Here is a 10,857-nt window from a genome sequence, read left to right on the forward strand (position 1 = left end):
GCCTTTCCCTGGATCCCCAGGATTCATAAGTACTTTGTATCGCTAAAGCATGGAAGATGATGTGTCTCCATCCACACCCAGGAGTTGATGTTGGTGACCGAGGTTGTCAAGAATGGAAGACACCTAAGGGGAGGGAAAGATGCTTCAAGAGGCAGCAGCTACTTGAAAGCCCCTGGCATATGGATCTCTCACCATAATCACTAGCTTTGCCTTTCCTGTTTTACATGGGCTTATCGTGTTTCCACACATCACGCTCTACTCATCAGCCTCCATAGATACCGCCTTCTCTGCATCATGAGGTCTAAAATCAGGGCAGCCTCAACATTTTTTTCATGTTTACACTCTACATCTACCCCAAAATTGCGTAAACACTCCATTCTATTAAAACTGACACATTTTCTGCCCATTTTTTGACTGGATTATTTTCTTTGTTGAGTCTCATCATCTCTGTAGATTTTGTGATCAGTCCTTTATCATTAGTGTTGCATGCAAAAATGTTCTCCCAGTAGGTGGGGTGGACACAGAAACATTAATTCCAAAGGGCACCTGCACCCCTATGTTTATAGCAGCACTATTTACAATAGCTAAGCTATGGAAACAACCCAAATGCCCAAAAATAGATGACTGGATCAAGAAGATGTGGCACATACACACCATGGAATATTATTCATACTCAGCGAAATAAGCCGGGAAGAAAAAGAAAAGTACTGGATGGTCTCACTCATAGCAAGAATTGAAAACCTAAATAAGGGACCAGGAAAAAGTAATTATAATAAAGAAAAAATCAAAATCAACAAGCAACCATAAACCAGAGACACTCTACGGTGGGGGGGGAGAGGGGAGGAGGGATTAGGGTCAAAATAAGGGGGGTGGGAATTGTATGGGGAATATAATCAAGATGAAAATGCATACATTGTGCAAAAACGAAAAATGATATAAGAATTATATAAAATAAAAGATATTTTAAAAAAAGAATGTTCGGGGAAAAAAATAAAACTGACACATTTGTCACATAGGGTGACCATTGTCCCAGCCATCCCAGACTGAGTGGTGTCCCAGGCCACAGGATTTCAGGGCTAGAACCAGGAAAGTACTGTGCAGACAGGAATGAGTAGGTTTCCCTGTCTAAGTCATTGTTGGAGGAACACATGTTGAGTTTTTCTGCTCCCCTACTGCTCATGCTCCTCTTGCTTGGTGCAGCACTTTTTAGTTCCCACCTATTAGAGATTTACTCATCTGCTAAAGTCTAAATCAAATTCTAGCTCCAGGATGAACCTTTCCCAGATCACCCTCAGTGACAACCCATTTCTCTTTTCCTTCGTCTCCAATAGCTCTGGTTGCCTACAGAAGTCAGAGAGGTTAATAAGGTGGTTGGGAACACGGATTTAGGAAGTGGGAAGATATGAGTTCTAAATCTGATGGTAACCATTGCTAATTGGATGCATTTATGTGACTTCCCTATGCCTCTCTTTCCTCATGTTTCAAGCGGGTTGGGCTGTATAATGTGTCACTTTTTGAGAAATCATGATAATGGAATGAAACAACATATGCAGCATCTGCCTCCTAGTTGTTATATTGGGATATGTCCAATGAATATTCCTGTTTTTGCCTGCTTTCTATGGGTCTAGTTCTGTTGCATGAGACAGTTGCTGAAACAGACAAAAATTCCTGCCTTGAAGGAGCTTATATGCTGGTGGGGGTGGGGAAATCACAAACGTAAACTGCAAACTACGCACACAGTTATAAGTCTAGAAAACAAGGCATTAGGGGGAGATAGTGAATCCTTTATGTCAGGTTGGTGAGAGTCTTAAGCAAAGACTTCAGAAAGGTGACGAGTTGAGCTGTGTAGATGAGTGGAGGAAAGATTTCTCCAGGTCAAAATATCAGCAAGCAAGTATAAAGTGCTTGGTTCATGCCTGGCATTCTTCAAAAATTATGGCTACAGCTATAGGAAATGATCAGAAGGGTAGTGGGGCAGTGGGGTACAGACCAGGGAGACCATGTAGTGACTGACGTTCTCTGGCTTCTTCCCTGAATGAGAAGGGGTGGCAGCCAAGGACTTTGCACAAAGGGTAATGCTTTCGGACCTAACATTTTAAGAACCACTCTGGCCCCTGGATTGTACAGATAGCAGGTGGGCGAAGACAGAAACGGGGAGGCCTGCCGAGGGAATGTATGGCAGCTGACTCAGTGAGAATGAAAGGTGACCTAGATACAAGGGGAGAAGGTTATTAGGGCAGTTCGATTCTGGCTATTTCTGGAAGTAGATCCAACGTACTTGCTGACAAGGAGCAATGGGACTCCGCTCAGAACTCTAAGACTTCTGTCTAAAGAGGGTCTGGTACAGAGGCATTCTGTGAAAAGGAGAAAAGATTTGCAGAGCATTGACGGTCACAATTTTCTCCACCCCCACTTATGTGCATCCACCTTTGACTCTAAGAACCAATGTGCCAGGACTGGATTTCCTGAGCAAAGGGATGGAGCTGAGTGGCCAGGCGAGGCCGGGTAACAAAGAAGGCAGGCAGGCCCACGGCTCTTGCTTCTCCAGCTTTAACTTGTACCCAGGGACTTGGGGGGACTTGGAAGGAGACACATGGAGGAGAGAATGTAGAGACACTTGAAAGAGACAAGTGGGTGGGAGACACATGGAAAGCCATCCTGGCAAAGAGAATGGCTGCTGTTACTTTGATACATACTTTGACTTTGCTCCTTTTGTCCGAGCCCTGTCTTAGTCTTTCTTGTGCTCCCTTGCCAGAAGTTACCCTAGATGTATGGCAAGCTTTCAGGCTAATCCTGATTGGCTGGGCATTTGCCCACAAAAGGGATGAGTGATTTCGGGAATTTTATTGAAGAATTATTATCAGGAACATCTTTGCTTCTCTACTTTCTCTATGCACACTAAGCTTCTATCAAAGCTCTATCACACTAAGAGTTTGTATCCCTTGCCTTTGCATGCACAGATAGCTGGATTCCTTTCAGAGCAGGCACTCCATAGTAGTTTGGGGCCCCTCAGTCATTCACTAACAAGTAGAGTTGCTGTCAACTGAGGTGGGGAGACTGGAGACCCCCAGGCTGGAATGACAACAGCGAGTTGACTTTGGACATAAGTATGTGGTATCTAATAAACATCCAGGCAGAGATGCTGAGTCCTGGGAAGCAGGCAAATCTTTTTGAGTTGATATCCTGGTGACTTGGAGGGGTCGAGAAGAGAATGGTGATTATTGGGGGGTAATTAGTGCCCCTTCCAAAAGCCTTCCTAGATACTGGGAGTACCATTTAACCAGAAGATCAGACCCATCATCTTGTACTTTTTTTCTGAATCACCTTCAGTTCTTACATCAGTACTGGGCACAATAAATAGCTGATTTGTGTCAAGTGGTGAAAACAAAACTGCAGAGCTGGAACTTGGGGAAACTTCATGACTCTAAGCCCTTTTCATAAAAGAACATGGTCCTCTATGTGGATGCTTTCTGAAAGCACTGAACCCACCCCATACTCCCAAGTGGAACCTGAGTGAGCCCAGGCAGGCAGCAGAGACAGTCACTCTTCCAGGTTCCCCAGAAACAGGAGAATAAAAGGCGGAAGATGAATGGCCTTTGCCTCTGAAACAGCTGTCGCTGCTCCCGCATCTGCATGGCCAGTTGATTTAGAGATTTGTGAAGAGAGCCTCTGAGCCCTTGCTCCTGCCAAGTGAATCACCAGGAGCATCCGCAGCAGGAGTTATCGTTCTGTTCCAGGTGCTGCAGGACAAGTACCTGGGGGCTGGAAGATGAAATACACTTGCTCTCAGAGGAACCTGCCGACACGTCCTGGGCACAGCCCTGAAGAGGAAGGTCATCTTGCTCTGGATGGTGACTTGGAGCCATGTCCGTGATCTTCATCACAGACTGATTCCCAGGGTAGGTGCCTGAGACTTGCTGTTGTTGGAAGACCCTGCTAGCATTGTCATTCCATTATTTGTGTCTCAGTTCCTGGTGGTGGCAGAAGGAGCCATGGCACAAGTTGATCCGAGCAGCACATAATGCAGAAACCAGAACCGGGGCCCCAGAGCTTGAATCACATCAAGACTCTGCTCTGTTCAGGCCACACCTTTCTGCTCTTTCAGGCACTAACTCATTTGCCATAGGCCAGTTTCCCCATTCCCTTCCAAAATGAGCCCTATCAAAGGATGTCTATGATCAAGTAAATTTGGAAAGCTCCAAGTTAACACAATGAAATAGATTTCTTCGTGCAAGCTTCTGCAAAACATTCAAGATGCTTTTATGCCCTGAAATATTCCAAAGGGAAGGACATAGCAAGAATATTTGAGCGCTAGGACCTGTTTTCCAAAATCACCTATTAAGGCAAGCGTTCCTCCAAGCTCCTCAGGGAAATGTTTCCTTGAGCTAACATTAAAGTGGTTTGTATTTTCAGAGACCAATGATGCTTGGGGAAGGAGCCCGGGAGAATGTGGAGGATTCATTTTAAAAGTGTCCCAGGAGATTTAAAAAGAAACGAAAAAGGAGAGAGAAGGAATCAATGCAGGGGCACGAGGGAGATGATCTTCTTCTGCCTCGGGAGCTTCTGGATAAAGGGTTCAGCCCTCTTCCAAAGGCTTTGTCTTCAGACTTTGCGATAGGGCAGATGCACTGAAGACCGGGCACTTTGCCGTGTTAATGGGAGGAAACACCTAAGACCAAAGAATTCTTTTTAAGGCTACTTTAAGGAAGAAGAACCATCAGAATTTAAGTATAATAGAGTTAACTTCAAACACAATCCCCAGATCATACCCTGAAAACTGCAAACGGTTTCCTAGATCAGACCAGCTTTAATGAAGTCCTGCTATAAACCCTTTCAAGTAACCAGAAAATCAGAGAGGTTGACAAGAAGTATAGGAGATTTCAATCCAACCTCCTACTCTTATCATCAGTTCCCTTTGCAAAATTTAGAAGAGCAATTTGTTGTTGTTGGAATGTGTCCAGTGGTAGGGGCGTTGGGTTGGGGGTGTCTCACCACCTCCTAAGGCAGCTCATTTCATTGTCAAACAGCTTGAACCACCTGGGTCCAGGGCAGTGAACTCTATTTCTTTGTGAGTTACATAACCACAAGCTTCCGGCATCCTCAGCCTTTGTGGCTTTGCACTGGCTGTGCCCTGGACTCTGCCAATAAACAAGGCAGAATCTAGAATAAACAGTAAGGTGGATATACAGCACATCCAGACCCAGGAAGAGTAAGAAAGAGCAGTCATGTTTTGCTCTGGGGAAAAGTCATTCTATAGATATGCCTTTTGAGTTAAAGAGGAAGGTGGCTTTGCAGAGAAAAATGAGAGGCTGTATGTAGACCTGTTTTGAAGAACTCAAATGTTCCAAACACTTAAGTGAGAGGCATTAGTCACAGGACTAAAGGAGGGAGCTGTGACAAGACAGTGAGTACAATGAGGAGAAAGGATTGGATTGCTCAGGGGCCATTGGAGTGAAAGAAAGCACCAGAAGATAGGGAATGATAGATCCAAATAGGGAGGACCTGGGTCAGTGGGGTAAGTACCCTTCTGGAAAATTCATTTCTACCTATGAAATATGCCACTGCGGTAACCACACACCTTCAATTCTGTTGCTGACTCAGAAACTTGACATCATTCTAAAGCTCCTTTCCTACATCCCACCACCCTTTCCAATCTTCCGATTATCACGTCTGGGCACTCTCTCTAACGCAAAGCCAGTCTGTAGCATGGCCCCAGCTAGAAGCTGCACACTGTTTGTAATTAGAATGCAGTAAGTGCCTTTTAACAGGTAAAGCATGAGAGGTGAAACCTCCCCTGTGAATGTCTCACTGTGTCGCTGGGCACCATTTACCAATTGAAGGAAAATGCACTCTGGCCAATGAGCCATTCAGCCTCGGTTCTGGATCAGTGACAGACCAGGGAGGAGCTGAAAAGGAGAGTGAGCTTTGTTGGAAGGACTCCTGACTCCCTTGTGTCTGCATATACAGCTGCCTTCCTGAAGACAAGTACTTTACCCTTGAACTCTGATTCCTGTGCTCCTGGATATCTGATACCAGTCATCATGCAAACAACACAGAACTCCAGCTCTGGCCCCAGCCAGGAGGTCCTGAATCTTTACTCTTGCCAGGGTTCCTTAAAATGAGATGAGGGCCTGTCCTGAAAGTAGCAGCTGGGTGAGGGACGTGGAGTGTACATGTGTGTGTGCACATGCATATGTGTGTGTTGTTAACTGGAAATAGTCTCCATAATAGTCTGACAAAGAGTTTATTAGGTGATCAGGGTGAGGATTTGACCCAGAAAGCAGTGTGACAGTTTTTACTCTATAAGAGCTGTTCCAATAAATACAAGTTTGATTTTAGTTTATAAAGGTAGGAACAGTGAGTCATTGACATTTAAGAATTTATTATTCTTGAAAGGAGGGGCTTCTAGTTCTGAATTGTCCTGACCTAAAAGCTATGCTGCTGGAGGAAGCCTGTGCAGGATAATCTCTTCCTTTCTAAAGAATGCACTGCAGAGATCCTAAGGCTGGCTCCCCATTGCTAAATCATTTTTATATGAGTCCTTGGTCATCAGTGGGTACAAAAAGACTGAATTTATCTCCAGGCAGCAGAATTCCTGCATAAGCTGCAGCATGGAGCCTGTTCACACTTTAAGTCTATGAAGATGCCTTAGGTCTCTTGCCTGTTGACCAGAAAACTTAACACTATGTTAATAGTGTGTGTGTGTGTGTGTGTGTGCATGTGCACATGCTCACAGGTGCTCCTGGCAAAGACAGGTTGAGTGTGGATTCCACACCTTCCTCTGTCATACAGCTAGAAGGCAGAAGATTCCCTGACTCTGAATTGGGGTGTGGACTGATGATATTATTCCAAACACACTATTGGTTGCAGCCAACAGGAGTTCTCATGTTTGTCTTGTAGGTCCTTGATGGCCTTTCACAACCTACAGTCCCCAAGCAGGGTCCCCGAGCTCATCAGGCATAGCCAAGTCCAGGGTCATCTCCTCCCCGGAGCATCTTTCTTAACTTACAGGCTAGTCAGCCTCACTCACTCCTGCCTTTTCTCCCTTAGCTGGTCTTTCTTGATTTAGCATGTGCACAATTCATTCTAGGAATCCCAGCAACAAATACTTCCCTGCGTAGAACAACGTGGGGGACTTGTGGTTAACTGTAAAATGCTGCTCAAAGACATTAAGGCTGGGTACTTTATGAAACACTATATAGGGAACAGTTTCTCTACACCAGACTCCTTCCAAAACGTTCTCATGATTTAAGTCTTGCCCTTTCTTTTATCTCTGCTCCATCTCCTCCTGGCTCCAGACACTCTGGACTCCAGCCTTTCCTAACCAGTCTAATAAGTCTGTGACTTCATATAAGCCGGCAAGACAATGGACAATTACATCTTACGATTTGGAGGCTGCCTGTTTCACCACATCGTTATTTACTAGAATTAGTGCTGTTCTCATTTGCCTTCACATACACGAGCCATGTTTTGTTTTGTTTTTTAAAGATTTATTTATTTACTTATACAAGCACTGGGTACAGTCAGAAGCACTGCAGAGGGTGCCGGCAGCTTTGCAACCCAGCACTCAACCACTGCGCCACTGGGGAGGCCCTCCATGGTTTTTTTTTGTTAGTTTGTTTGTTTATACATGCACTGGGTACAGTCAGAAGCGTGGAAGGGTGAAAGAATTCACCAGAGCCAGAGCGGGGAGCAGAGCAGGCAGAAGGACCGAAGTACACTGCTGAGGGGAGCAGCGGGCGGCAGGAGAGGTCTGCGTACCATGTGGGACCCTCCTCCGGTGGCCGGGGAGCAACTGGGGATCGAACCGGCGCCGCAGAGGCCTCGGGCAGCTTCGCAACCCAGCACTCAACCGCTGCGCCACGGGGGAGGCCCTCCATGTTTTTTTTTTAAAGATTTATTTATTTATGCATACAAGAATTGGGGTACAGGCCAGAGGTGCAGAAGGTAAGAGGATTCACCAGAGACAGAGCAGAAAGCAGAACAGGCAGACTGACTGAAATACACTGCTAAGAGGAGCAGCAGGTGAGTCAGGAGAGGTCTGGTGCACCATGTGGGCATCTCCCTGGCCAGCTGGGCATCAAACTCGTGCGGCAGAGGCTGTGGACAGCTTCACAGTGCTGTGCTCAACCCCTTGCACCATCGGGGGGCCACAAGGGTTTTTATTTCAAGTATCTGAATGGGTGGTAACTGACTGTCCATCTGAGAGTAGGACCACAGAAAGGAGTTCTAGATTTTAAGGACTACAATATTAATAATTATGCATTCAACATTCATAAGGTAAAGGCAAATGTGGTGTGAACCTGGAATGGGCTTGGAAATCAGACCTGAGTCTCATTCTATCACAATCAACCTTAATCTCTCCAAACGTCATATATAAAGTTATACACACACACACACACACATTAGGCTTGTTATGTATATATAATATATAGATTTTGTATATATGAGAAAGAATAGTAAAACATTGCTTATAAAGCAACTGGTACATTACTTACATATAATAGGTACCCAATAATAGGACTTTTAATTATTCTTTCTGACCACCTAAAACATTGGTGCTCGGTTAGGGGCTGTGATATCTATAAGAATTAATTCCATACTTGATTTCAGAATCCAGGCTCCCCATTACCTTGTCAATGGCTCTAAGCCCTGGCTAATTTCACAATCATTTTGAAATTTTGGTGAAATCACAAACTTCTCATCCTACTTAAAAAAATTTCAATTTAGCAGATTTTGAGTGGGAACTGTGAATCTGTATTTTGTGAAAGTTGCACAGATGACTAATGACAAAGCAGATATTTGAAAGAACGGCTTATAAAGCCAGGTGTAGTTCATTATTAAGTCAATGACTCAATGACTTGGTAATAACAGGGTCACTGATGCAGTTGTTAGCTGGAGGAAATTTTTCTCCCAAATAAAAATATCTCCTTTCAACCAACCCTAGTATAAACAACAAAAGTGGGGGATATGTGTGTATTTTTGAAAAGTTTCCAACTAATTCTTTCCAATTCTATTTAGAATAACTCCACAAGGGCTGTTTTGGAGATTGAACCCCAATCATATAGCAGTATCAACCACCTCTGGCACTATCCACCTGCCTTTGGCTGGGATTTTAGAAGCCAATATCCTTAATTTGGGTCCAATTTTGGACAAGACCAAAAGAATCCTCTGGAAAGCAATTCTGTATTAGGAAAGGAACACACTCAAGGTTATGCTAGTCCACAAAGTAAGACTTGACCCAAAAACTGATTCTTCACATGTTGCAAGTCAATGACAATCAGACATATAAGATATAAGGTGGTTGTTATTTTGAAATTTCGCAAAAACAAATATAGTTGATTGGTTCTTAAGTCCTGGAGATAAACTGGCCAAAGGAGTTGGAAGGTAGGCAAGTAAATATTTCATGTTCAAGTTAGGGAGCTAGAGTGTCCTGTGGGAGGACTGATGAAAAAGGAATTGCTGACAGGCTAGAAGGCAGGGGCAGACTCTCCACCAAGTAACAGCTGACATGTAAGTGCAGCCTCTTACTACTGGGTGCATGTCTCCTCCTAGATCCGAGGGACTTAGAGGCTAGCAATTGATACCAGCTAGAGGTGTGTTTACTGGAAGGCAGACATAGGGAAAGAAGAGAATTGAAGAGAGGAAGACACTGTGTATCTACATATCCTTGCAAAACTCCAAAGTCTAAATGTAGGGTTGACTATAGAAATGGAATAGATAGTTCTTGAATTATGATGGGATTACATCCTGGTAAATCCATTGTAAGCTGAAAATATCATTAAGCTGAAAACATGGTGGACACACCTAACCTACGAAACACCATAATGTAGCCAGGTACCTTTAAAGTACTCAGAACACTAACATTAGCCTAAAATTGGGCAAAATCATCCAACATAAAATCTATTACAATAAAGTGCTCATTATCTCATGTAATTTATTGAATGCTGCACTGAAAGTGAAAAGCAGAATTGCCCTAATTAAAAATTCCAAGTAGTTTTCTATAGAATCTGTAGAATTACCTAAGAGACTAAGTCATGGATATATTGCTTTATAATAGTATATTTGTAAAGGCGAAATATCAGTTCAACTATGGTAATTTGGGCCATCTGTATTTATATAGGGATTTGTCTCTCCAAAAATGTTTTTCTCCAAAATGTCTCAAACTTTTTCCAATGTTTATGTACATCTTGGTATGAAGAGCTCAGGTCCATCAAAGTCCTGTGGTCCTCGGGGGGAAAAAAGTTATCATAACAAAGAATGACGAATACCTAGATTTAGAGTCATCTCCAAAAAATAACCTTTTTTATCAGAGAAACCTGCCTAAGGTGGGTCAAACATATAAAGCACGGTTTTGCCATATAATTTCACTTCCTCCATGTCATTGAGACGCCCCCTCTTTCCCCCACACCCCAGCCTCTCCTCTACATCCCATTCCTTTGCACAGGTTTTGCACAGGAAGTAAACTCTGGGTTTATCTCATTTATATTAGAATTTAAAGCCGTGAAAATTCTCCATAGACATGTAATGAAAGCTTTTCTTCTACAAACTCTGATGCTAATTTATTTGCTTGACTAACCCAAGTAGATGCAAGAGAGGTGAGAAGATGCTTCATAAGAATGTCAACCCCAAAGGGGCTGAGGACTTGATCATCAAGTCATCGATTCCCACCAAAGTGACCCATTTTATTCAATTCTATGATATAAAAAAACAGCTGGGAAGGTGCTAGGTGCTCCAGCAGGGAAGAGAAAGCAAAGGGGAAGATGCCAACAGTTAACAGATGCCTGCTCCATGTCTAGCACTTTAATGCTGTGGTTCCCAAACTTTTTTGCACTTTAGAATCACTTGGGAAATTTT

This window comes from Talpa occidentalis, unplaced genomic scaffold (assembly GCF_014898055.3).
Source record: "Talpa occidentalis isolate TD23 unplaced genomic scaffold, MPIMG_talOcc4v2.1 talOcc4.12, whole genome shotgun sequence".
NCBI lineage: Eukaryota > Metazoa > Chordata > Mammalia > Eulipotyphla > Talpidae > Talpa > Talpa occidentalis.